The sequence below is a fragment of the Sarcophilus harrisii genome, chromosome 3, assembly GCF_902635505.1.
Source record: "Sarcophilus harrisii chromosome 3, mSarHar1.11, whole genome shotgun sequence".
Lineage (NCBI taxonomy): Eukaryota > Metazoa > Chordata > Mammalia > Dasyuromorphia > Dasyuridae > Sarcophilus > Sarcophilus harrisii.
In genome coordinates, this window is record NC_045428.1 from 163,918,690 (window position 1) to 163,942,353 (window position 23,664).

Consider the following 23,664-nt stretch of genomic DNA (forward strand, 5'->3'; position numbering starts at 1 on the left):
TTTTCACACAGTCTGGCAATCTTGGCCTATTTACAAAGGGGCAGGTAAGATTTGTAATTGAGTGGATATTTTCATCCAGGTGATAATACATTCCTTAACAAATAAATAATTCTGTTTGATGTTCTTTCTCCAGTTCATATCAATTATACTATATCCCCTTTCTTACTTGACTATTCTCCTGGATCCAAGTATAAAACAACATCTTAAAGTCATTCATTACTTTAGCCAAGATGTTTGGCACCTTTATTGTCTCAGCCAAGACACCACTAAATAACTAAAGTCTTTCCCATTAAACCTTCCTAACTCCTATAATCTGAAATATTAATATATTTCTTTTCCAGTAGTTTTTGGGTGAATTTAGGTTAAGGTTACAATTAGGTTAATATCTCTGCTTCTGTTGAATCAGAGGTACATGAATACATTGATTACAACTATGATATCAGGGAAGTGAATGCTGGAATTGTCTAAGATATATAAGTGCCTAATAAGAGAAGTAAGCAGCCTACTCTCAACCCTACCTGGTCATATATTTCTCTAATAAGATGTCTCTACTGACAATATTTTATTTTATGACTTGTGTGTGTGTGTGTGTGTGTGTGTGTGTGTGTGTTTGTGAGAGAGAGAGAGAGAAAGAGAGAGAGAGAGAGAGAGAGAGAGAGAGAGAGAACTTTTATTAAGTCCTTACTTATTAAGTAAGAATTGGTATACAAATCTAAATAAAAACAGTCCTTGCCCTCAAAAAGCTTACATTATAATGGGAAAAAACTACATATGAAGAAGAACTGGAAAACAAGAGTAAGAGGAACTTTATTTACAAGAGAGCATAGCTTTTTTTTAATTGACTGTTGCGTGACTCATAATTTTAATTCTTTAAAAACTGTGGAACTTAGTGATATAACAATATGATATCTTTGAAAGATTATTTGATGTTTTGAAAAAATATAGACTTCTGCTTTTGGAATAAACTTGGAATTACTAAAATTACTTCATTATGTTTTTTCAATTCAATCTTCTGTCTTTTCAATTTTAGGTCTTTTTTCATGCCTATCTATATCATCTATCCTGAAGCAATAAACTATGAACTAGGTGGTTTTAGTGATTTGTTTTATATATATATACATATTTATATCTATGTGTATGTATATATTGCACATATAAAAACATATGTATCTTTAATACAATATACAGTTTTCCCCATGATTCATACATACACATGCATATACACACAATACTAACTGATGGTACCACTATTGGGTCTGTATCACAAGGAAATTATAAAGAAAGAAAAGGACCCACATATGCAAAAATGTTTGTAGCAGCTCTTTTTGTGGTAGCAAAGAATTGGAAAAAAAAGAAGATGCCCGTCAATTGAAAAATGGCTTAATAAATTATGTTATATGAAAGTAGTAGAATAATATTTTTCTACAAAATATTGTGAATAAGCATATGTTAGAAAGGCCTGGAAAAACTGATGTTGAGTGAAACAAGAGAATCAGGAATACATTGTATATAGTAATAGTAAATAATGTGCATTAATCAATTATGAAAGATTTAGTTCTTCTCAATGGTTCAATGATCCAATAACCAATTAACTTTGAATGGAAAATGTCATCTATATATAGAGAAACATGGAGACTGAATGTAAATCAATACATGCTATATTCACTTTTTTCTCTTTTTCTTCTGTCTTTTTTTTCTTCTCATGGTTTTTCCCTTTTGTTCAAAGTTTTCTCTTCCAATATGATTCATAAAGAAATATGTTAAAATGTATGTACATGTATAACCAGAAAAATATACAGTGAAAAAAATACCACTGATGGACAGTCAGCTCTATGAATTATCTATCTGGCCCATTACAACCTTTACAATAAAGTTCTTCATAGGCTTGATTTTTCTTCCTATGTGGAAAAGATCTCAATACAATGAGTTTAGAGCTAGAAAAGAACTTTAAATATTATCAAGTCCAATCCCCTAATTTTTACAAATGAAGACAATGGAGTCTAGAAATATTAAAAGTCATTCCCCTTAGGTCAAACAGGAAGTAAATAGAATCCCTATATTTAAGCTGAACTCATTTGGACACTTATGGATCTCATTTGTATAAAGTTCCAATATGTAAGCTATAAAATTTTCTTATTTTATTCATCTAACTTGTTATTGATTTTAATATTTGCTTTCAAAAGTTGATGGTCTGATCATCCATAAATAGCTGATTTGAATATAACTCATATCAATAAACTGTTCTTTCTTGGCTGTTCAAATGTAATCAGTTGTGTGTGTGTGTGTGTGTGTATGTGTGTGTGATTTTTATTTCATTCTTACCACATCCACTGACTCCAAGATCTCTTCTTTAGGAAAGTATTCATTAAAAATAGAAATGAGGCTTTTCATTGTTTTTGCTATTGAGCAACGTTTTCAACATAGACATGGCAGTCAAGTGGAGCAGTAGATAAAAAGCTGGTCCTGGAGTAAGGAAAACAGGACTTCAAATCAAACACTTATTAGATGTGTGACCCTGGTGAGTCATTTAAATCCTGTCTTAATTTCTTAATTAGTTCAATGAGGATAATAACAGCACATACTTCAGTATTGTTAAAAAAAAAATTAAATGAGTTAACTTTCCACTTAGTAGCCATATAACCTTAAGCAAATGACTTAACATCTCTGTGACTCAGTCTCATTACAGTAAGACATCTAAGTAGCACAATGGAGAGTGCCAGGCAAGAATCAGGAATATTTAATTTCAAATCTGTTCTCAGATATTTGCTAGCTATATGATCCTGGGCAAATGCATTGTAGCCTCATTTCCCCCATCTTTAAAATAGAAATAATAGTTGCCCCTATCTCTCAGGGTTGTTGTAAAAATAAAATGAGATAAAATTTATAGAAAACTTTTCAGACCTTAAAGCATCATATAAATGTTAGCTATTATTGTTCTAAATTTTTCCAATGATTGAAGTTGAAAATTCCTTTTAAGTTGGAGAACCTTAGTTTTCTCCATAGATTTTCTCTGTCTTCACATTTATTTATTATAATTAATGTTGACACAGAAGTGATGATTTTCTTTATGATGATCTTTTTGCACATGTTTATGAGTACTACCAAAGGATATGATTATGTACACCATGAAGAAGTGTTCTTGTTGATTTTGGAAGCAAGATATAACCAAAGTTACCACCTTCTTTCTTTCCTTTTCAAGGCAAACCTCTGAATCATTCTTGCATCAGATTGCACCTTTTGTCCCCTGATTTCAGTTATAAAGAAAATGTTAGTAGTAATATAATTCACTTCCTCCATTAATTTGTCAATTTATTGTTAGGTAGCTGGCCAAAACTTACATTTAAAGTTACAAAAATCAAGTAATATTTATGACCAATTTAAAATTTATATAATATTTAGCAACTTGTATCCTCTTTCCTCCACTCCATAGTCACTATAGAAGTCGACGGTGTTTGCAAAGGATTGAAGGCCATTTTGTATCCTGGATTGTCATAATCAAATTAATCATTGTCATATGGTTAGTCTGCTAGTAATGAGCCTTTCTACAATTGCTTGTCCTTGGAAAACAAATACCATCCTTTTGTCAAGACTGTAAATCTGATCTTTGTCATCTTGCTTGTATTTTTCCCTGCCTCTTCACTCTCACATTTACAAGTTTGGACTGTATAATTTCTCACCTTGGCTATTATAATAGTTTTTTTTAACTGGGTCTTGTCACCTCTACTCTGTTACATTTTACACTGCAGCAAAATTATTATCAATGCACAACTTTTAAATCCCTAATAAAAGTATTTTTTCAATTTCTTATTGCCTATTGGAGAAAAAAATGACTTCCTTAGGCACATACCAAAGTAACAACTAATATTTATATAGCAGTTTAAGATTTGTGTATCTCTTCACATATATTATCTCATTTGATACTGACAACAATCCTATGAGCTTGGTGCTATTACTATTCACATTTTAGAGATAAGGAAACCGAGACTGAGAGGTTAAATGACTTGGGTCACAGGGTCATATAGCTAAGGATTGTCTAAAGGAGTCTATTTCCAGCCTGTCTGTCCAGATTTATTTCCCATTATTTTCCTTCATACACTCTACATTCCAGTCAAACTGTATTATTAACTGTTCCCCAATTTGTTCTGCCCTTTTCTCTCTGTGCATTCATATTGGAATGTGCTCTCTCAACATCTTCCCATCTTAAAATTCTTTTCCTTCATAGTCTGGCTCAGGTTCTTTCTCTAGCATGAATACTTACCTGAATCCCCTCATCTGGAAATGATCTTTCCTTCCTCAAGTCTTTTAAACTCATTTTGATGTGAAGTCTTTTTCTCCTGATCACATTTTACCTCATGTCATTCTTACTTGGGTACATGTTGCATAGCCCCTATTAGGTCATCAATTCATTAAGAATAGAATCTGTCATTATTTCACCTATGTATCACAAACAGCTGGTAAAATGCTTTGAACCTTATAAGTATTAAATAAATGGTTAATGGTTGTTATTATAAAGGATTTAGCTGATATAAGTAGAATAGGAACCAACCACATTGGTAATTACTCTCCTTATTCTATAAATATAGAAAAATATGCAGAGAATCCAAAAAGTCTTACTGCTTTTTAAAGTTTTAACTGCATTGCATCTTTCTCCCTCCCTGCCCCTGCCACTATATTTATATATAGGTAGCTGATGTTATAATGGATAGAGTGCTGGACTTAGAGATACAAAGACCTGAATTCAAATGTGACCTCAGATATTTAATATCTATGTCTCTAGGCAAATAATTTATATCTTGTTTGCCTTAATTTCCTTAACTGTAAAATGGGGTTTAATAATACTTCTAAGGAATCTTTCTAAGGAAGATACAATTTAAAAATAGAAAGCAGCAACTATAAAAATTACTTAGCACAAAACCTAGCACATAGTTGGTGCTATGTAAATGTCCATTCCTTTCCCCTTTCTTGTGTGTGTGTGTGTATATATACACATATACACACATGTATACACACACACATATTCTTGCATTATCTACTATTACAATACAAACTTCTTACAAATATGAGTTTTTTTACATTTATATTCTTCATCTCCTTCGAGCGTAATGAATACCTGGTACACAGTAGGTACTTGAAAAATACTTGTTAATCGATTGATTGGATGGTGACTGCCATTATCTTAGGATATTATAACTAATCCTTATTCCCTCCCTCACTTAACTTTTTTTATTAAGATAAACCTTTTTCTTAGGGACACCTAATATTTAGGTATGCTAACTAATTCTTTCACATTTTGCCTCAGATTCTTGTTTCTCTTGTCCATAAATGTTAGAATATAATTTTGTTAACTATAATATACTTGTTATTCTTAGTTATGGAGGTATATTAGCTCTGCTCAAATTAGTCCTACTAGCCTTTTAAAAAATAGCAAACTTAATTCAAATCCTAATAGTCTACTTTACTTCTCTAGACAGTGTTTTGGACACAAAAGAGAATCTGGTTTCATCTGTCCATATTCTATTTTCTTCAGGGCAAGAGGAAGAAATGAGAGAAAATAATTTTTTACTTCAGGTCAAGTGGAAGGTTAGCTAAAGGTTCAGCTCTTGACATCAATGGCTTATTCCATTTTCAGGAATGTTTTGGGTTTGAATATTAGATACTTCTAATAAAACCAATTATGTGCTGGCAGGAGGCTTTCTTGTACACCCCCTCAAGGCCTGGATATTGGGTAAAAATGTTTTCAGGAATGTTTTTATTCCTGAAGAGGTGACCATGGCATATTAATCTTCTATTCTTTACTGAAACAGGAAATGGTAGAGAGTAAGCATATTGAGCTCCGTATTGGCTTCAAATCTCATAAATTTTATACACTGAAAAACATAGTTTAATATATCAAATATGTAACTGAATCAGCTCTATCAATCTAGGATTCCCTTATTTAACCATTACTAAGCTGTAATAACAAATGATTATAAAATATATATTATGTACACACATGTTTTATCAATCTATTTGGTAAACACATACACATATATAGAGATAAATCTTTCTAGCTATGATTTATATAAACTATTTTATCATAATAATGATGATGATGTTGTTGATGATGACATCTCAAAGAAAGTTAGACCCTGGACAATACAAAAGATTATTATTAAGGTTTTTAAATAGTAATGTATCCCCCCTTCTACATAGTTTATTTCATTTGAATTTTTATTACTGTTTCTGGAGGAGGGAAAAAGCATGAGGAAAAGTGGTAGAGGAAATCAGAAATGTATTGATGTAAAAGGTAATCCTTTGCGCTAAATTTTGAAGAAAGCTCTAAATTTTGAAGAAAGCTCTAGCTCTTAAGTGGTCCAACATGTATATATATGTATACGTATACACATACACACACACACACACACGCACACACACATGAAAGAGGAAATGAATGAGCATTTACACAGCACCAACTTAAGTGGGAAGAAGTATATTCCAGAAAAGTTTGGGATTTTGCCACAGGGCCAAGCTTATTTGGCCAGTGAATGTGGGGCCATTTGACTAAAGGATTATATCCATATCTGTGTGTATCTATATTTGTATCCCTATTTCCCACATCTATTTATATCTGTTTCTACATCCACATTCACATCTATATTTATATATCTATATCTACCTCTATATCATTTGGACAGGTCTTTTTCTACATATCTGTATGTGCAAAAATATATATTTGTCCTCAGATAATGCTTCATATCCATATAGTCCCAATATCTTGATATAGTCTCTGCTTCCCTGGAAATCTTTATTTTAAATTCTGAGAATACTTGGACACATTTAAAATATGATTCAAGTGGTGCACATTTGAATTAAATGTTATTTCAAAAATACTTAAGTATTTGGTCAAGCTTTTAAATTCTGGTATTGAGATACATTGAATTAATTACATATAAACACTTTTTTAAATTAAAGCTTTTTAGTTTCAAAACATATGCATGGATAATTTATCAACATTAATTCTTGCAAAACCTTATGTTCCAATTTAGTCCCCCCTTCTCCACCCCCTCCCCTAGATGGCAAGTAATTCAATATATGTTAATCATGGTAGAAATATATGTTAAATCTAACATATGCATACATATTTATACAATTATCTTCTTGCACAAGAAAAATCAAATCGAAGAGGAAAAAAGTGAGAGAAAATAAAATGCAAGCAAACAACAACAAAAAGAGTGAAAATGCTATGTTGTGAACCACATTTAGTTCTCACAGTCCTCTCTCTGGATATAGATGGCTCTCTTCATCACAAGATCATTGGAATTGGTCTGAATCATCTCATTGTTGAAAAGATGCATGTCCATCAGATTTGATCATAGTATATAATCTTGTTGTTGACATGTAGAATGATCTCCTGGTTCTGATTATTTCACTTAGTTTCAGTTCATGTAAGTCTCTCCAGGTCTCTCTGAAATTATCCTGATGATTGTTTTTTATAGAACAATAATATTTCATAACATTCATATATCATAATTTATTCATCCATCTCCATCTGACTGGCAACCACTCAGTTTCCAGTTTCTTGCCACTACAAAAAGGGCTGCCACAAACATTTTTGCACATGTGGATCCCTTTCCCTCCTTTAAGATTTCTTTTGGATATAAGCCCAAGAGAAACATTGCTGGATCAAAAGATATGCAGTTGCATAACTCTTTGGGCATAGTTCTAAATTGCTCTCCAGAATGGTTGGATCCATTCATAATTTCACCAACAATGTATTAATGTTCCAGTTTTCCCACACCCCCTCCCATATTTGTCATTATTTTTTCCTGTCATCTTAGCTAATCTGACAGGGGTGTAGTGGTATCTCAGAGTTGTCTTAATTTTCTTTCTCTCATCAGTAGTGATTTAGAACACCTTTCCATGTGACTAGAAATGGTCTTAATTTCTTCATCTGAAAATTGTCTGTTCATATCCTTTGATCATTTATCAAATGAAGAATGGCTTGAATTCTTATAAATTTGAGTCAATTCTCTATATGTTTTAGAAATGAGGCCTTTATCAGAATTCTTGAATATAAAAATGTTTTCACAGTTTATTGCTTCCTTCTAATCTTGTCTGCTTTAGTTTTGTTTGTACAAAAACTTTTCAACTTAATATAATCAAAATTATCTATTTTGTGATCAATAATGATCTCCAGTTCTACTTTGGTCACATTCTTTCTTCCTCCACAGATCTGAGAAGTAAACTATCCTATGTTCTTCTAATTTGCTACTAATATTACACTTTATGATTACGAACCAATTTGACCTTATCTTGATATATGGTATTAGGGGTGAGTCAATGCCTAGTTTCTGCCATACTAGTTTCCAATTTTCTCAGCAGTTTTTGTCAAATAGTGAGTTCTTATCCCAAAAGTGAGGGGTTTGGGGTTTGTCAAATACTAGATCACTATAGTCATTGACTATTTTGTCCTATGAGCCTAACCTGTTCCACTGATCAATTGTTCTACTTCTTAGCCAGGACCAAATGGTTTTGATGACTGCTGCTTTTTTCTAGATCTGTAAAATAATTTCTTGGGAGTTTGATTGGTATGGTACTAAATAAGTAGATTGTTTTAGGTAGTATTGTCACTGTTATTCTATTCGGTCAGCCTATCCAAGAGCATTTGATATTTTTCCCACTGATTAGATCTGACTTTATTTATGTGGAAAGTGTTAAGTAGTTGTGTTTATATAGTTCCTGACTTTACCTTGGCAGGTAGACTCCCAAATATTTTATATTATTGACAGTTATTTTAAATGGAATTTCTTTTTGTATATCTTGCTGCTGGACTTTGTTGGTAATATATAAAAATGTGGATTTATTTTGTATCCTGCAACTTTGTTAAAGTTGTGGATTGTTTCTAGTAATTTTTTAATTGGTTCTCTAAATATACCATCATATAATCTGCAAAGAGTGATAATTTGGTTATCTCGTTACCTACTCTAATTCCTTTAATCTCCTTTTTCTTCTTATTGCCAAAGCTAACATTTCTAATATAATATTGAATGCTAATGTATAGTGAGCAACCTTCTTTCATCCTTGATTTTATTGGGAATGATTCTAGTTTTGTCCCCATTACATATGATGCTTGCTGATGGTTTTAAATAGATGCTACTGATCATTTTAAGGAAAAGTCCATTTATTCCTATATTCTCCAGTGTTTTTAATAGGAATGGGTGTTGGATTTTATCAAATGCTTTCTCTGTATCTATTGAGATAATCATATGGTTTTTGTTGCTTTGGTTATTGATATAGTCAATTATGCTAATAGTTTTCCTATTATTGAACCAGCCTTGCATCCCTGGTATAAATCCTATTTGGTCATGGTGTATTATCCCAAGGATAACTTTCTGTAATTTCTGTGCCAATATTTTATTTAATATTTTTGCATCAATATTTGTAAAGGGTTGAAATTCTGAATAGGTGTACTAGAATGAGACAACTGAGCAATTAAGGCTAATTATCTATTGGACAATACTCTATTAGCATATGCTTGGAAAATTGGCCCTTCTCACTATCTTGTGCTGGCTCAATCTTTTGGTGTATACAGATAATAGTGGGAAAGATTAGGGGGTAGAGTAAGACAAGCCAGAGTCACTCTGGAGGAGGATGAGATGAAGAGAGGTTGGTGGAGAGCTTGTGGCAGTTTTGTCCATCCTTTTCATTTCTCCCCCTAAAGACCAAGGACTTATCCGGACTTCGGCTGATTCTGAGGCCTCCAGGGAGCCAAACCGGACTTCACAAATATTCATTAGGGAGATTGCTCTATAATTTTCTTTCTCTGTTTTCATCCTATCTGGTTTAAGTATCAGTACCATGTTTGTGTTATAAAAGGAATTTCGTAGGTGTCCTTCTTTCCCTGTTTTTTCAAATAGTTTACATAGTGTTGGAGTTATTTGTACTTTAAATATTTAATAGAATTCACATGTAAATCCATCTGGCCCTGGGGAATTTTTCTTAGGGACTTGATTAACAGTTTGTTTTATTTCTTTTTCTAAAGTGGGATATTAAATAATTTATTTTCTCTTCTGTTAATCTGGACAATCTATAGTTTTGTGGGTATTCCTCCATTTCATTTAGATTATTAAATTTATTGATATAAAGTGGGGCAAAATAACTCTCGATTATTGCTCTAATTTCCTCTTTATTGGTGGAAAGTTCTCCTTTTTCATTTTTGAGACCAACAATTTGATTTTCTTCTTTCCTTTCTCTAATCAAATTAACTAAAGGTTTATTACTTTGTTTTTCTTTTCATAAAACCACTTCTTAGTTTTATTTATTAATTCAATACTTTTCTTACTTTCAATTTTACTCATCTCCCCTTTTACTTTTAGAATTTCAAATTTGTTATTTAGTTGGGGTTTTTTAATTTGCTCTTTTTCTAGCTTTTTTAGTTACAAGCCTAATTCATTGATCTTCTCTTTCTCTATTTTATGCAAGTGAGCATCTAGAGATTTAAAATTTCCCTTAATTACCGCTTTGGCTGCATTCCAGAAATTTTGGTATGTTGTCCCATATTATAATTTTCTTGGATGAAATTATTAATTGTGTCTATATTCTTTAGGATTATATTATTTAATTTCCACTTAATTTTTGGTCTATTTTCCCCTGGCTTTTTATTGAATGTAATTTTTATTGCATTGTGTCTGAAAAAAATACATTTACTATTTCTGCCTTTCTGTATTTGATTTTGAGGTCTTTATCCCCTAATATATAGTCAATTTTTGTATAGGATACATGAACCACTAAGAAAAAAGTGTATTCCTTTCTGCCATTCAGTTTTCTCCAAGATCTATCACACCTAACTTTTCTGAGATCCTTATTGTCTTTCTTATTTATTTTGTGGTTCAATTTATCTAGTTCTAGAGAGCAAGGTTGAGATCCCCATTATTATAATTTTGCTGTGTCTATTTCTTCTTGCAGCTATCTTAATTTCTCTTTTAGGAATTTAGATGCTAGGCCACTTTGGTGCATATATGTTTAATGCTGATATTACTTCATTATCTATGGTGCCCTTTTTGCAAGATATAGTTTCCTTCCTTATCTCTTTAATTATATCTATTTTTGCTTTTGCTTGATCTGAGATCAGGATTGCTATCCCTGATTTTTTTACTTCACCATGTATTCATTATTTCACAAAAATTATTTTTGTTTCTTTCATTTAATATTTCCTAATTACATTAAAAAGTTAACATTTGTTTTAAAAAATTGATTTTCAAATTATCTCCTTTTCTCCTGCCTCTCTCTGCCCATTTCTGAGAAGATAAGCAATTTGAAATCAATTATCCATGTGAAATCATGCAAATTTCTATATCAGCCATGTTAAACATACACACAGATTACAAAAAGGATAAATGAAGTGGGAAAAGAAGTGTGATTTGATCTGGACTTACAGTTCTCTCTGTGGAAGTGGATAACATTTTTCAATAAGGTTCCTTTGCAATTGGTTTGGAATCTTGCCTCGATCAGAGGAAATAAATCTTTCATAATTGAACATTGTTACAATATTATTGTTACTGTGCACACGTTCTCCTGGTTCTGCTCACTTCACTGTATATCAGTTTATATAAGACTTCACAGGCTTTTCTGAAAACATTCTGCTCATCATTTCTTTTAGTGAAATAATATTGTATCAAAATTTTTTGCTACAAATTGTTCACCTATTCCCTGGTTGATAAGTATCTCTTTGATTTCCAATTTTTTGCTACCACAAAAAGACCTACTATAAATATTTTGTATCTGCGGGGCTCTTGCCCTTTCCTTTTAGCTCTTTTGGATATAGAACAATCATGGGCAAAAGGTACTTTTGCTATCTATCACCAAACTGAGACAAACTATTTCTTGAAATAATAAAAACTCTAGTGGATGATGTGTAAAACAGCGATGATGACAACAAACAAACAAACAAAAAGGAAGAATATGGTGAATTCTTCACACTATATATCAGTGATTCAACGTCACTTCTAGTAAAATTTTAGAATTAATTACCAAAGGGAATTTTCTTTGATCATTTAGAAAGGAAATGGTGATCACAATGCTAGCATGAGTTCATCATGAACACATCATGGCAGAAAGCCTCATTTCCTTTTTTTGACAAGGTTATCCAGACATTCAAGGAATATTAAATAAATAGTGATATGATCTGGACAGATTTGGCCCCCTCTCAGAGAACAACTAGAAAGATGAACATTGAGCACAACTTTCACTATACTAAAGGATTTCTACCAACTCTGTCTATATCCTAACCTAGCTTCCCTATATTTAGCTTCTTTTAAAGGTACCTTGGGTTTGCTCACTATAAGTTGTTGCACTTAAGAAAAAAGTTTCAGTTCCTTTTGCCTTTTTAAGAATTAAACCTCTATGACAGATATTATTGCCTCTCAGGGACCAAGTAGACTACTCAGAAATAGGGATGCCATCAGACTATATCAGATCTTGTTTTTGTATAACACATTGATAGTTTTCATATTGTCCATAAACCCTGTAGAGTTACATTTAAAGTATGTCCTATTTAATTTCTGTTCCTTGAGATCTATAACTTGACTCATTCACATAACATACATGCATATCAATAAGGTATTTAAGAAGACTTCTCAGAGTATCCTAGTAGTCAAGACTAAGAGATTTAGGTTTGATGAAAATAAAGTTAGGTACTTGAGGAACAGTTTAAATTTGGAATTAGATCTTCAAGTAGTGATTAATGGATTGGATGTCTTTAAATATCTCATTCAAAAACTAGAACCATTCCCAACAAGATCAGAGGTAAAACAAGTTGCTTACTATCAGCATCAGTATTCTATATTGTATTAGAAATATTAGCTTTATCAATAAGAGAAGAAAAAGATTAATTAGAGTAGGTAAGGAGGAAACCAAATTATCACTCTTTGCAAATAATATGATGGTATACTTAAAGAATCCTAGAGAATAAACTAAAAAAAACTTCTAGAAACAATTCACAACTTTAGCCAAATTGAAGGATATAAAATACAGCCCCCCAAATCATCAGTATTTCTATATGTTACTAACAACGACTAGCAGCAAGAGATAGAAAGAGAAATTCCATTTAAAATTACTGTACATAATATATTTAGGTGTGTACCTGCCAAAGAAAAGTTAGTAATTATATGAACACAAGTATAAGACACTTGCCACACAAATAAAGTCAGATCTAATCAGTCGGAAAATATCAAGTGCTCATGGGTAGGCCAATCTAAAAATAACAATTCTACCTAAATTTATTTAACTTATTCAGTGTCATACCAATAAAATTACTAAGAAATTATTTTATAGATCTAGAAAAAAATAATAACAAAATTGATCTGGAAGAATAAAAGATCAAGTATTTCAAGGGAATTAAAGAAAAAATGCAAATAAAGTGACCTAACTGTACCAGTGTCAAAACTATTATAAAGCAGTGGTCATCAAAACAACTTGGAATTAGTTAAGAAATAGAGTAGTTGATCAGTGGAATAGGTTAGGTTCATAAGATACAAGAGTCAATGACTATAGTAATCTAGTGTTTGATAAACCCCCAAACCCCAGCTTCTGGGATAAGAACTCACTATTTGACAAAAATTGCTGGGGAAATTGGAAATTAGTATGGCAGAAACTAGGCATTGACACATACCTAACACCCTATACCAAGATAAGGTCAAAATGAGTTCATGACTTAGACAAAAAGAGTGATACTAAAAACAAATCAGAAGAACAAAGGATAGTCTGTCTCTCAGATCTGTGTAGAAAGAAGGAATTTGTGGCCAAAGAAGAACTAGAGTATATTATGGAATGTAAAATGGATAATTTTGATTATATAAAATTAAAAAGGTAATGGAAAGGAATTACTAAAACTGGGGGAAATTTTTCACTGAAGGGTTGTGATAAAGGCTTCATTTCTTTTTTTTTATATAGTTTTTCCCCATAATTATAACTTTTTATTGACAGAACTCATGCCTGGGTAATTTTTTACAACATTATCCCTTGCACTCACTTCTGTTCCGACTTTTCCGTTCCCTCCCTCCACCCCTTCCCCCAGATGGCAGTCCTATACATGTTAAATATGCCACAGTATATCCTAGATACAATATATGTGTGCAGAACTGAACAGTTCTCTTGTTGCACAGGAAGAAATGGATTCAGAAGGTAAAAGTAACCCGGGAAGAAAAACAAAATGCAAACAGTTTACATTCATTTCCCAGTGTTCTTTCTTTGGGTGTGGCTGCTTCTGTCCATCATTGATCAATTGAAACTGAATTAGATCTTTTTGTTGAAGAAATCCACTTCCATCAGAATACATCCTCATACAGTATTGTTGTTGAAGTATATAATGATCTTCTGGTTCTGCTCATTTCACTTAGCATCAGTTCATGTAAGTCTCTCCAAGCCTCTCTGTATTCATCCTGCTGGTCATTTCTTACAGAATAATATTCCATAACATTCATGTACCACAATTTACCCAACCATTCTCCAATTGAAGGGCATCCATTCATTTTCCAGGTTCTAGTCATTACAAACAGGGCTGCCACAAACATTTTGGCACATACAGGTCCCTTTCCCTTCTTTAGTATCTCTTTGGGTTGTAAGCCCAGTATTAGCACTGATGAATCAAAGGATATGCACAGTTTGATAACTTTTTGAGCATAGTTCCAAATTGCTCTCCAGAATGGGCTGGACGCATTCACAATTCCATCAACAGTATGTTAGTGTCCCTGTTTTCCCACATCCCCTCCAACATTCCGCATTATCTTTCCTTGCCATTCTAGACAATCTGACAGGTGTGTGGTGGTATCTCAGAGTTGTCTTAATTTGCATTTCTCTTATTAATAATAACTTGGAGCATCTTTTCATATGGCTAGAAATAGTTTCAATTTCTTCATCTGAGAATTGTCTGTTCATATTCTTTGACCATTTATCAATTGGAGAATGGCTTGATTTCTTATAAATTAGTCAATTCTCTATATATTTTGGAAATGCGGCTAAAGGCTTCGTTTCTAAAATATATACAGAAGTGATTCAAATTTATAAGAATAAAAGCCATTATCCCAATTGATAAATGGTCAAAGAATATGAACAGACAATTTTCAAATGAAGAAATTAAAATCACTTTTAGTCCTATGAAAAAATGCTCTAAATCACTATTGAACAAAGAAATGCAAATTAAAACAACTCTGAGGTACCACTACATACCTCTTAGATTGGCTAAGATGACAGGAAAAGGTAATGATAAATGTACGTGGAGATATGGGAAAACTGAGACACTAATATATTGTTGATGGAGTTGTGACCTGATCCAACCATTTTGGAGATTCTGGATTTATGCCTAAAGCACTATCAAATTGTGCGTATCCTTTGATCCAGCATTATCTTTACTGGGCCTGTATCTCAAAGAGGTCATAAAAAAGAGAAAGGGACTCAGAAGTGCAAAAATGTTTGTAGCAGCCCTTTTTATAGTGGCAAGGAACTGGAAACTAAGTGAATATCTATCAGTTGAGGAATGGCTGAGTAAGTTATAGTACATAAATGTTAAGGAATATTATTATTCTATAAGAAATGATTGGCAGGATGATTTCAGAAAGTCCTGGAGAAACTTACATGAACTGATGCTGAGTGAAGTGAGTAGTATCAGAATATCATACAAAGCAACAGCAAGATTATATGATGACCAATTCTGATGGATGTGGCTCTTTTCAGTAGCTAGGTGATTCAGGACAGTTTCAATGGACTTGTGATGGAGAGCCATCTGCATGCAGAGAGAGGACTTTGGGGACTGAGTGTAGATCACAACATAGTATTTTCACTCTTTTTGCTATTGTTTGCTTGCATTTTATTTTCTCTCATTTTTTCCTGTTTAATTTAATTTTTCTTGTGCAGCAAGATTATGCTGGACTGTCCAAGCACTATCCTAGCTGCCAGGGCCATACTCTTCAGTCTTCAGAGCCCATCTCCAGATGGGCTCCAGATACACACAGAAGCTGATCATGGGGTGCAAACAGCCTATCTTTATTTAGTAATTTTCTCATTGGGGATAGCAGGAAGCAAGAGTGAAAGAGTGCAAGAATAAGTGTGCATATGTGTGTGTGTGTGGAGTTTAGTTCAAAGCTGGCTATTTATGCTTCTTCTCTTCCGAGTTTACCCGGTGCCCAGTCCACTCAATACTGCATAGATGGAGCCACAGAAGGGAAACATCTGGAGTTAACGCTATGTCCCAAATGGAGATCTAGTACACCCCTTGCCACCTCACTGAATCTATTAGCACTTCTTTAATACCTGGGAGACATAACCTCCTGCCTCAGAACACTTCTGTTCCAACTTTTCCCTTCCTTCCTTCCTTCCACCCCCTCCCCTAGATGGCAGGCAGTCTCATACATGTTAAACATGTTAAAGTATATCTTAAATACAACATATGTGTACATATTTATATAGTATATATAATTTAGAATTGCACGAAATTGCTGCACGAAAAAAATCGGATTTAGAAAGGTAAAAATAACCTGGGAAGAAAAACAAAAATGCAAGAAGTCCACACTTGTTTCCCAGTGTTCTTTTGCTGGGTGTAAATGGTTCTGTTCATCACTGATCATTTGGAACTGAATTGGATTCTCTCATTGCCGAAGATAGCCACTTCCATCAGAATTGATCTTCATATAGTATTGTTGTTGAAGTGTAAGATGATCTCCTGGTTCTGCTCATTTCACTTAGCATCAGTTCATGTAAGTCTCTCCAAGCCTCTCTATATTCATCCCGTTGGTCATTTCTTACAGAACAATAATATTCCATAACATTCATATACCACAGTTTACCCAACCATTCTCCAATTGAGGGGCATCCATTCAATTTCCAGTTTCTAGCCACTACAAAATGGGCTGCCACAAATATGTTGGCACATACAAGTCCCTTTCCCTTCTTTAATATTTCTTTGTGATATAAGCTCAGTAGAAACACTGCTGGATCAAAGGGTATGCACAGTTTGATAACTTTTTGAGCATAGTTCCAAACTAATCTCCAGAATGGTTGAATCCATTCACAACTCCACCAACAATGCATCAGTGTCCCAATTTTCCCATATCCCCTTCAACATTTGTCAATTTATTTTCCTGTCATGTTAGCCAATCTGACAGATGTGTAGTGGTATCTCACAGTTGTCTTAATTTGCATTCCTCTGATCAATAATGATTTGGAACATGTTTTCAAATGAGTAGAAATAGTTTCAGTTTCCAGATCACTTTCTTTAATTGTCGATGTTCCTCAGGCATCTTATGGTTTCTCTTCTCTTCTCATATACCACTATACTTCATGATCCCAGATGCTCCTATAGATTTATACCATCTGAAAATAGGCATTGAAAGAATTCATTGAACACCTTCTGAAAAAGACCCTAAAATAAAAACCCCAAGGAATATTGTGGCCAAATTTCAGAACTATCAGATTAAGGAAAAAATTTTACAAGCAGCCAGAAAAAAACCAATTTAAATACCGTGGTGCCACAATAAGGATCACCCAAGATCTGGCTGCCTCCACATTGAAGGATCGAAGGGCCTGGAATCTGATATTCCGAAAGGCAAAAGAACTTGGATTGCAGCCAAGAATAAGCTACCCAGCTAAGCTGAGCATTTTCTTTCAGGGAAGAGATGGACATTTAATGAAACAAATGAATTCCATTTGTTTCTAAGGAAAAAACCAGAACTAAACAAAAAATCTGATCACTAACCATAGGACTCAAAAGATGCAGAAAAGGTAAAAAACTCTTGAGAATTGTATTTCTGTTGTGGATATACAAAAAGACTACATGTATAATTTGATTTTACTGATATAATATAAAAAAGGGAAGTAGATATGGAAAAGGGATGATGGCAGAATAAGGTGGGAAGGGGGGATAAAAAGAGGGAAACCACATCCCACAAAGAGGCAAAGGAAACTTATCATAGCTGAGGGAATTTAGAGAGGGAGAGGAACATTGTTTGAATCTTACTCTCATCAGAGTTGGCTCAAAAAGAAAACAATTGACATATCTGTTTTAGAGAAAATTCTCTCTCACCTCATTAAAAAGGGGAAGAGGAAAAAGGAAAAGAAAAAGAGTAGTAAAGGAAAAAAGGGGAAAGATTCAAAGGGGAGAAGGAGGGATTCTAAAGAGTGAGCATCATGATACAAGTGGGGTACATAAATTTTAAAAGGGGAAAGAGGGTTGGGGGGCAAGAAAAAGTAAAGCATAAGCTGGGGATGTTAGGATGGCAGGAAATACAGAATTAATAATTCTAACCGTAAATGTGAATGGAATGAACTCTCCCATAAAGAGGAGGCAGATAGCAGACTGGATCAAAAGTCAGAACCCTACAATATGTTGTTTACAAGAAACACATTTAAAGCAGGGAGATACATATAGAGTAAAGGTAAAAGGCTGGAGCAAAATCTATTATGCTTCAGGTGAAGTCAAAAAAGCAGGGGTAGCCATCCTTATCTCAGATCAAGCAAAAGTAAAAATTGATCTAATTAAAAGAGATAAGGAAGGAAACTACATCCTGCTAAAGGGTAGCATAAACAACGAAGCAATATCAATATTAAACATATATGCACCAAGTGGTATGGCACTCAACTTCCTAAAGGAGAAGTTAAGAGAGTTGCAAGAAGAAATAGACAACAAAACTGTAATAGTAGGAGATCTCAACCTTGCACTCTCAGAATTAGACAAATCAAACCACAAAACAAATAAGAAAGAAATTAAAGAGGTAAATAAATTAGGTATGTTAGATCTTTGGAGAAAATTGAATGGAGACAGAAAGGAATATACTTTCTTCTCAGCAGAAGAAACCTATTCAAAAATTGACCATATATTAGGATATAAAGACCTCAAAATTAAATGCAAGAAGGCAGAAATAGTAAATGCTTTCTTTTCAGATCATGATGCAATAAAAACTACATTCAACAAAAAGTTAGGGGGAAATAGACCAAAAAGTAATTGGAAACCAAACAATCTCATCTTAAAGAATGATTGAGTGAAACAGCAAATTATAGATACAATTAATAATTTCACTCAAGATAATGACAATGATGAGACATCATACCAAAATTTGTGGGATGCAGCCAAAGCGGTAATAAGAGGGAATTTTATATCCTTAGAGGCTTACTTGAATAAAACAGAGAAAGAAAAGATTAATGAATTGGGCTTGCAACTAAAAAAACTAAAAAAAGACCAAATTAAAAACCCCCAATCAAATACTAAATTGGAAATTCTAAAATTAAAAAGAGAAATTAATAATATTGAAAGCAAAAAAACTATTGAACTAATTAATAAAACTAAGAGTTGGTTCTATAAAAAAGCCAATAAAATAGATAAGCCTTTGGTAAATCTGATTAGAAAAAGGAGGGAGGAAAATGAAATTAGTAGTCTTAAAAATGAAAAGGGAGAACTTTCCACCAATGAAGAGGAAATTAGAGAAATAATAAGGAGTTATTTTGCTCAACTTTATGCCAATAAATTTGATAACCTAAGTGAAATGGATGACTACCTCCAAAAATATAGACTTCCCAGACTAACAGAGGAGGAAGTAAATTGCTTGAATAGTCCCATTTCAGAAAAAGAAATAGAACAGGCAATTAAACAACTCCCTAAGAAAAAATCCCCAGGACCAGATGGATTTACATGTGAATTTTACCAAACATTTAAAGAACAATTGGCCCCAATGCTATATAAATTATTTGATAAAATAGGGAATGAAGGAGTCCTACCAAATTCCTTCTATGACACAGACATGGTACTGATACCTAAACCAGGTAGGCTGAAAACAGAGAAAGAAAATTATAGACCAATCTCCCTAATGAATATTGATGCTAAAATCTTAAATAAGATATTAGCAAAAAGACTACAGAAAATCATCCCAGGATAAAACATATGATCAAGTAGGATTTATACCAGGAATGGGACTGGTTCAATATTAGGAAAACTATCAATATAATTGTCCATTTAATAACCAAATTAAAAAAACCATTGATCATCTCAATAGATGCAGAAAAAGCATTTGAAAAATACATCCATTCCTATTAAAAACACTTGAGAGAAGGAATAAATGGACTTTTTTTAAAATAATCAGCAGCATCTATTTAAAACCACGTACATCATATGTAATGGGAAAACCAAACCATTCCAATAAGATCTGGAGTGAAACAAGGTTGCCCACTATCACCGTTACTATTTAATATTGTATTAGAAACGTTAGCTTTGGCAATAAGAACTGAGAAAGAGATTAAAGGAATAAGAATAGGCAACGAGGAAACCAAATTATCACTCTTTGCTGATGATATGATGGTATACTTAGAGAACCCCAGAGATTCTACTAAAAAGTTATTAGAAATAATCCACAACTTTAGCAAAGTTGCTGGTTATAAAATAAACCCACATAAGTCATCAGCATTCTTATATATCACTAACAAAATCCAACAGTCAGAGTTACAAAGAGAAATTCCATTTAAAGTAACTACTGATAGTATAAAATATTTAGGAATCTATCTGCCAAGGGAAGATCAAAAACTTTATGAGCAAAATTACAAACCACTTTTCACACAAATTAAATCTGATCTAACCAATTGGAAAAATATTAAATGCTCTTGGATAGGGCAAGCAAATATAATAAAGATGACAATACTACCCAAACTAATCTATTTGTTTAGCGCTATACCAATCAGACTCCCAAAAAACTATTTTTATGACCTAGAAAAAATAACAACAAAATTCATATGGAAAAACAAAAGGTCAAGAATTTCAAGGGAATTAATGAAAAAAAATCAAATGATGGTGGCTTAGCTGTACCAGATCTAAAATTATATTATAGAGCAGCAGTTACCAAAACCATTTGGTATTGTCTAAGGAACAGATTAGTTGATCAGTGGAATAGGTTAGGTTCAAGGGACAAAACAGTCAACAACTATAGCAATCTAGTGTTTGACAAACCCAAAGACCCCAGCTTTTGGGATAAGAACTTACTGTTTGACAAAAATTGCTGGGAAAATTGGAAACTAATATGGCAGAAACTAGGCTTTGACCCACACTTAACACCGTACACCAAGATAAGGTCAAAATGGGTTCGTGACCTAGGCATAAAGAATGAGATTATAAATAAATTAGAGAAACACAGGATAGTTTACCTCTCAGACCTGTGGAAGGCGAAGGAATTTATGACCAAAGAAGAACTAGAAATCATTACTGATCACAAAATAGAAAATTTTGACTATATCAAACTGAAAAGTTTTTGTACAAACAAAACTAATGCAGACAAGATTAGAAGGGAAGCAATAAACTGGGAAAATATTTTTACAGTCAAAGGTTCTGATAAAGGCCTCATTTCCAAAATATATAGAGAATTGACTCTAATTTATAAAAAATCAAGCCATTCTCCAATTGATAAATGGTCAAAGGATATGAACAGACAATTCTCAGATGAAGCAATAGAAACTATTTCTAGTCATATGAAAAAATGCTCCAAGTCATTATTAATTAGAGAAATGCAAATTAAGACAACTCTGAGATACACCTGTCAGATTGGCTAGAATGACAGGGAAAGATAATGCGGAATGTTGGAGGGGATGTGGGAAAACAGGGACACTAATACTTTGTTGGTGGAACTGTGAATACATCCAACCATTCTGGAGAGCAATTTGGAACTATGCTCAAAAAGTTATCAAACTGTGCATACCCTTTGATCCAGCAGTGTTACTACTGGGCTTATATCCCAAAGAGATCATAAAGAAGGGAAAGGGACCTGTATGTGCACGAATGTTTGTGGCAGCCCTTTTTGTAGTGGCTAGAAACTGGAAACTGAGTGGATGCCCATCAGTTGGAGAATGGCTGAATAAATTGTGGTATATGAATATTATGGAATATTATTGTTCTGTTACAAATGACGAACAGGATGATTTCAGAAAGGCCTGGAGAGACTTACACGAACTGATGCTGAGTGAAATGAGCAGGGCCAAGAGATCATTATATACTTCAACAACAATGCTATATGATGATCAAGTCTTATGGACCTGGCCATCCTCAGCAATGAGATCAACCAAATCATTTCCAATGGAACAGTAATGAACTGAACCAGCTACGCCCAGTGAAAGAACTCTGGGAGATGACTAAAAACCATTACATTGAATTCTCAATCCCTATATTTTTGCCCACCTGCATTTTTGATTTCCTTCACAAGCTAATTGTACAATATTTCAGAGTCTGATTCTATTTGTACAGCAAAATAACAGTTTGGTCATGAATACTTATTGTGTATCTAATTTATATCTTAATATATTTAATATCATCCTGCCATCTCGGGGAAGTGGTGGGGGCTAAGAGGGGAAAAATTGGAACAAGAGGTTTGGCAGTTGTCAATGCTGTAAAGTTACCCATACATATAACCTGTAAATAAAAGGCTATTAAAAAAATAAAGAAAATAAAGAAAAAAAGATTTATACCATCTGTAACTACTTTTCAGATAATCTTAAACTGGATATCCAGTAGAAATCTTAAACTCAACATTTCCAAAACCATTTCCCTTAAACCCCATCTCCCTCTTATCTTTCCTATTACTGTAGAGAACAACACCTTCTTCTTAGCAACTTAAGCAGGAATGTAGTTGCCATTCTACATTCCTCACTATATCTCATGCTCCATATTCAATTTGTTGCCAAGACTTACCAATTTTACCTTTGCTGAATTTCTTAAATATATGCCTTTCCCTCCTCTGATATTGCCACCACTTTAGTGCCAGGCTTTCATCACCTCACATCTATTCCAGTAAATTGCTGATGAGATTGCTTAACTCAAATCTTTCGCCATTCTAATCCATCTTCCATTTGGCCAACAAAGTGATTTTTTTAAAGCACAGATCTGCTCATGTCACCTCTGTACTCAATATACTCTAGTGGCTCCCTATTGCTTCTAGGATCAAGTGTGCAAAATACTTCTTCCAAAGCCTTTCATAACCTGTTTTGTACCTCTCCAGTATTCTCATGCCTTAATTTCTGACATGCATTCTTTGATCTAGTGATAAAGCGTACTAGTTGTTGCACAAACAAGATATTCCATCTCTTGGCTCCAGGCATTTTCTCTGGATGGTTGTCTTTCCTGAAATGATTTTTCTCTTTTCTTGTCCATTGGCTTCCTTTAAGTTTCAATTAAAATTCTATCTTTTACAAAAAAAAAAAAAAAAAAAAAAAAAAAGCCTCTTTTAACTTTAGCCTTTTCACTTTTAACTTTTGTTGCTGTTGTATTTCAGCAATGTCTGTCTCTTTGTGACTCCATAGACCATAGTTGCCCAGGGTGTTTTCTTGGCAGAGATATTGGAGTGGTTTTCCACTCTTCTTTGAGTGATTTAGTGAATCTTTCTGTCAAGCAATGAGAGATTGAGTAATTTGCCCAGAGTCAAAAAACTAAAAAGTGTTTTAAGGCTGAATTTAAACTCAGGTCTTACTAACTCCAGATCCAGGGGTCTATCTAATGAGTCCCCACTTGCCCCCACTTTTAACTACTTCCTGTTTATACCATAAATAGTACCTGTGCATATTTGTTAATTTATTATCTCCCTATTAGAATTTGATCTTCTTGATTTCAGGGACTGTCTTTTGAATCTTTTTGTATGTCTAACATTTAGCACAGTGCTTGACATATAGTAG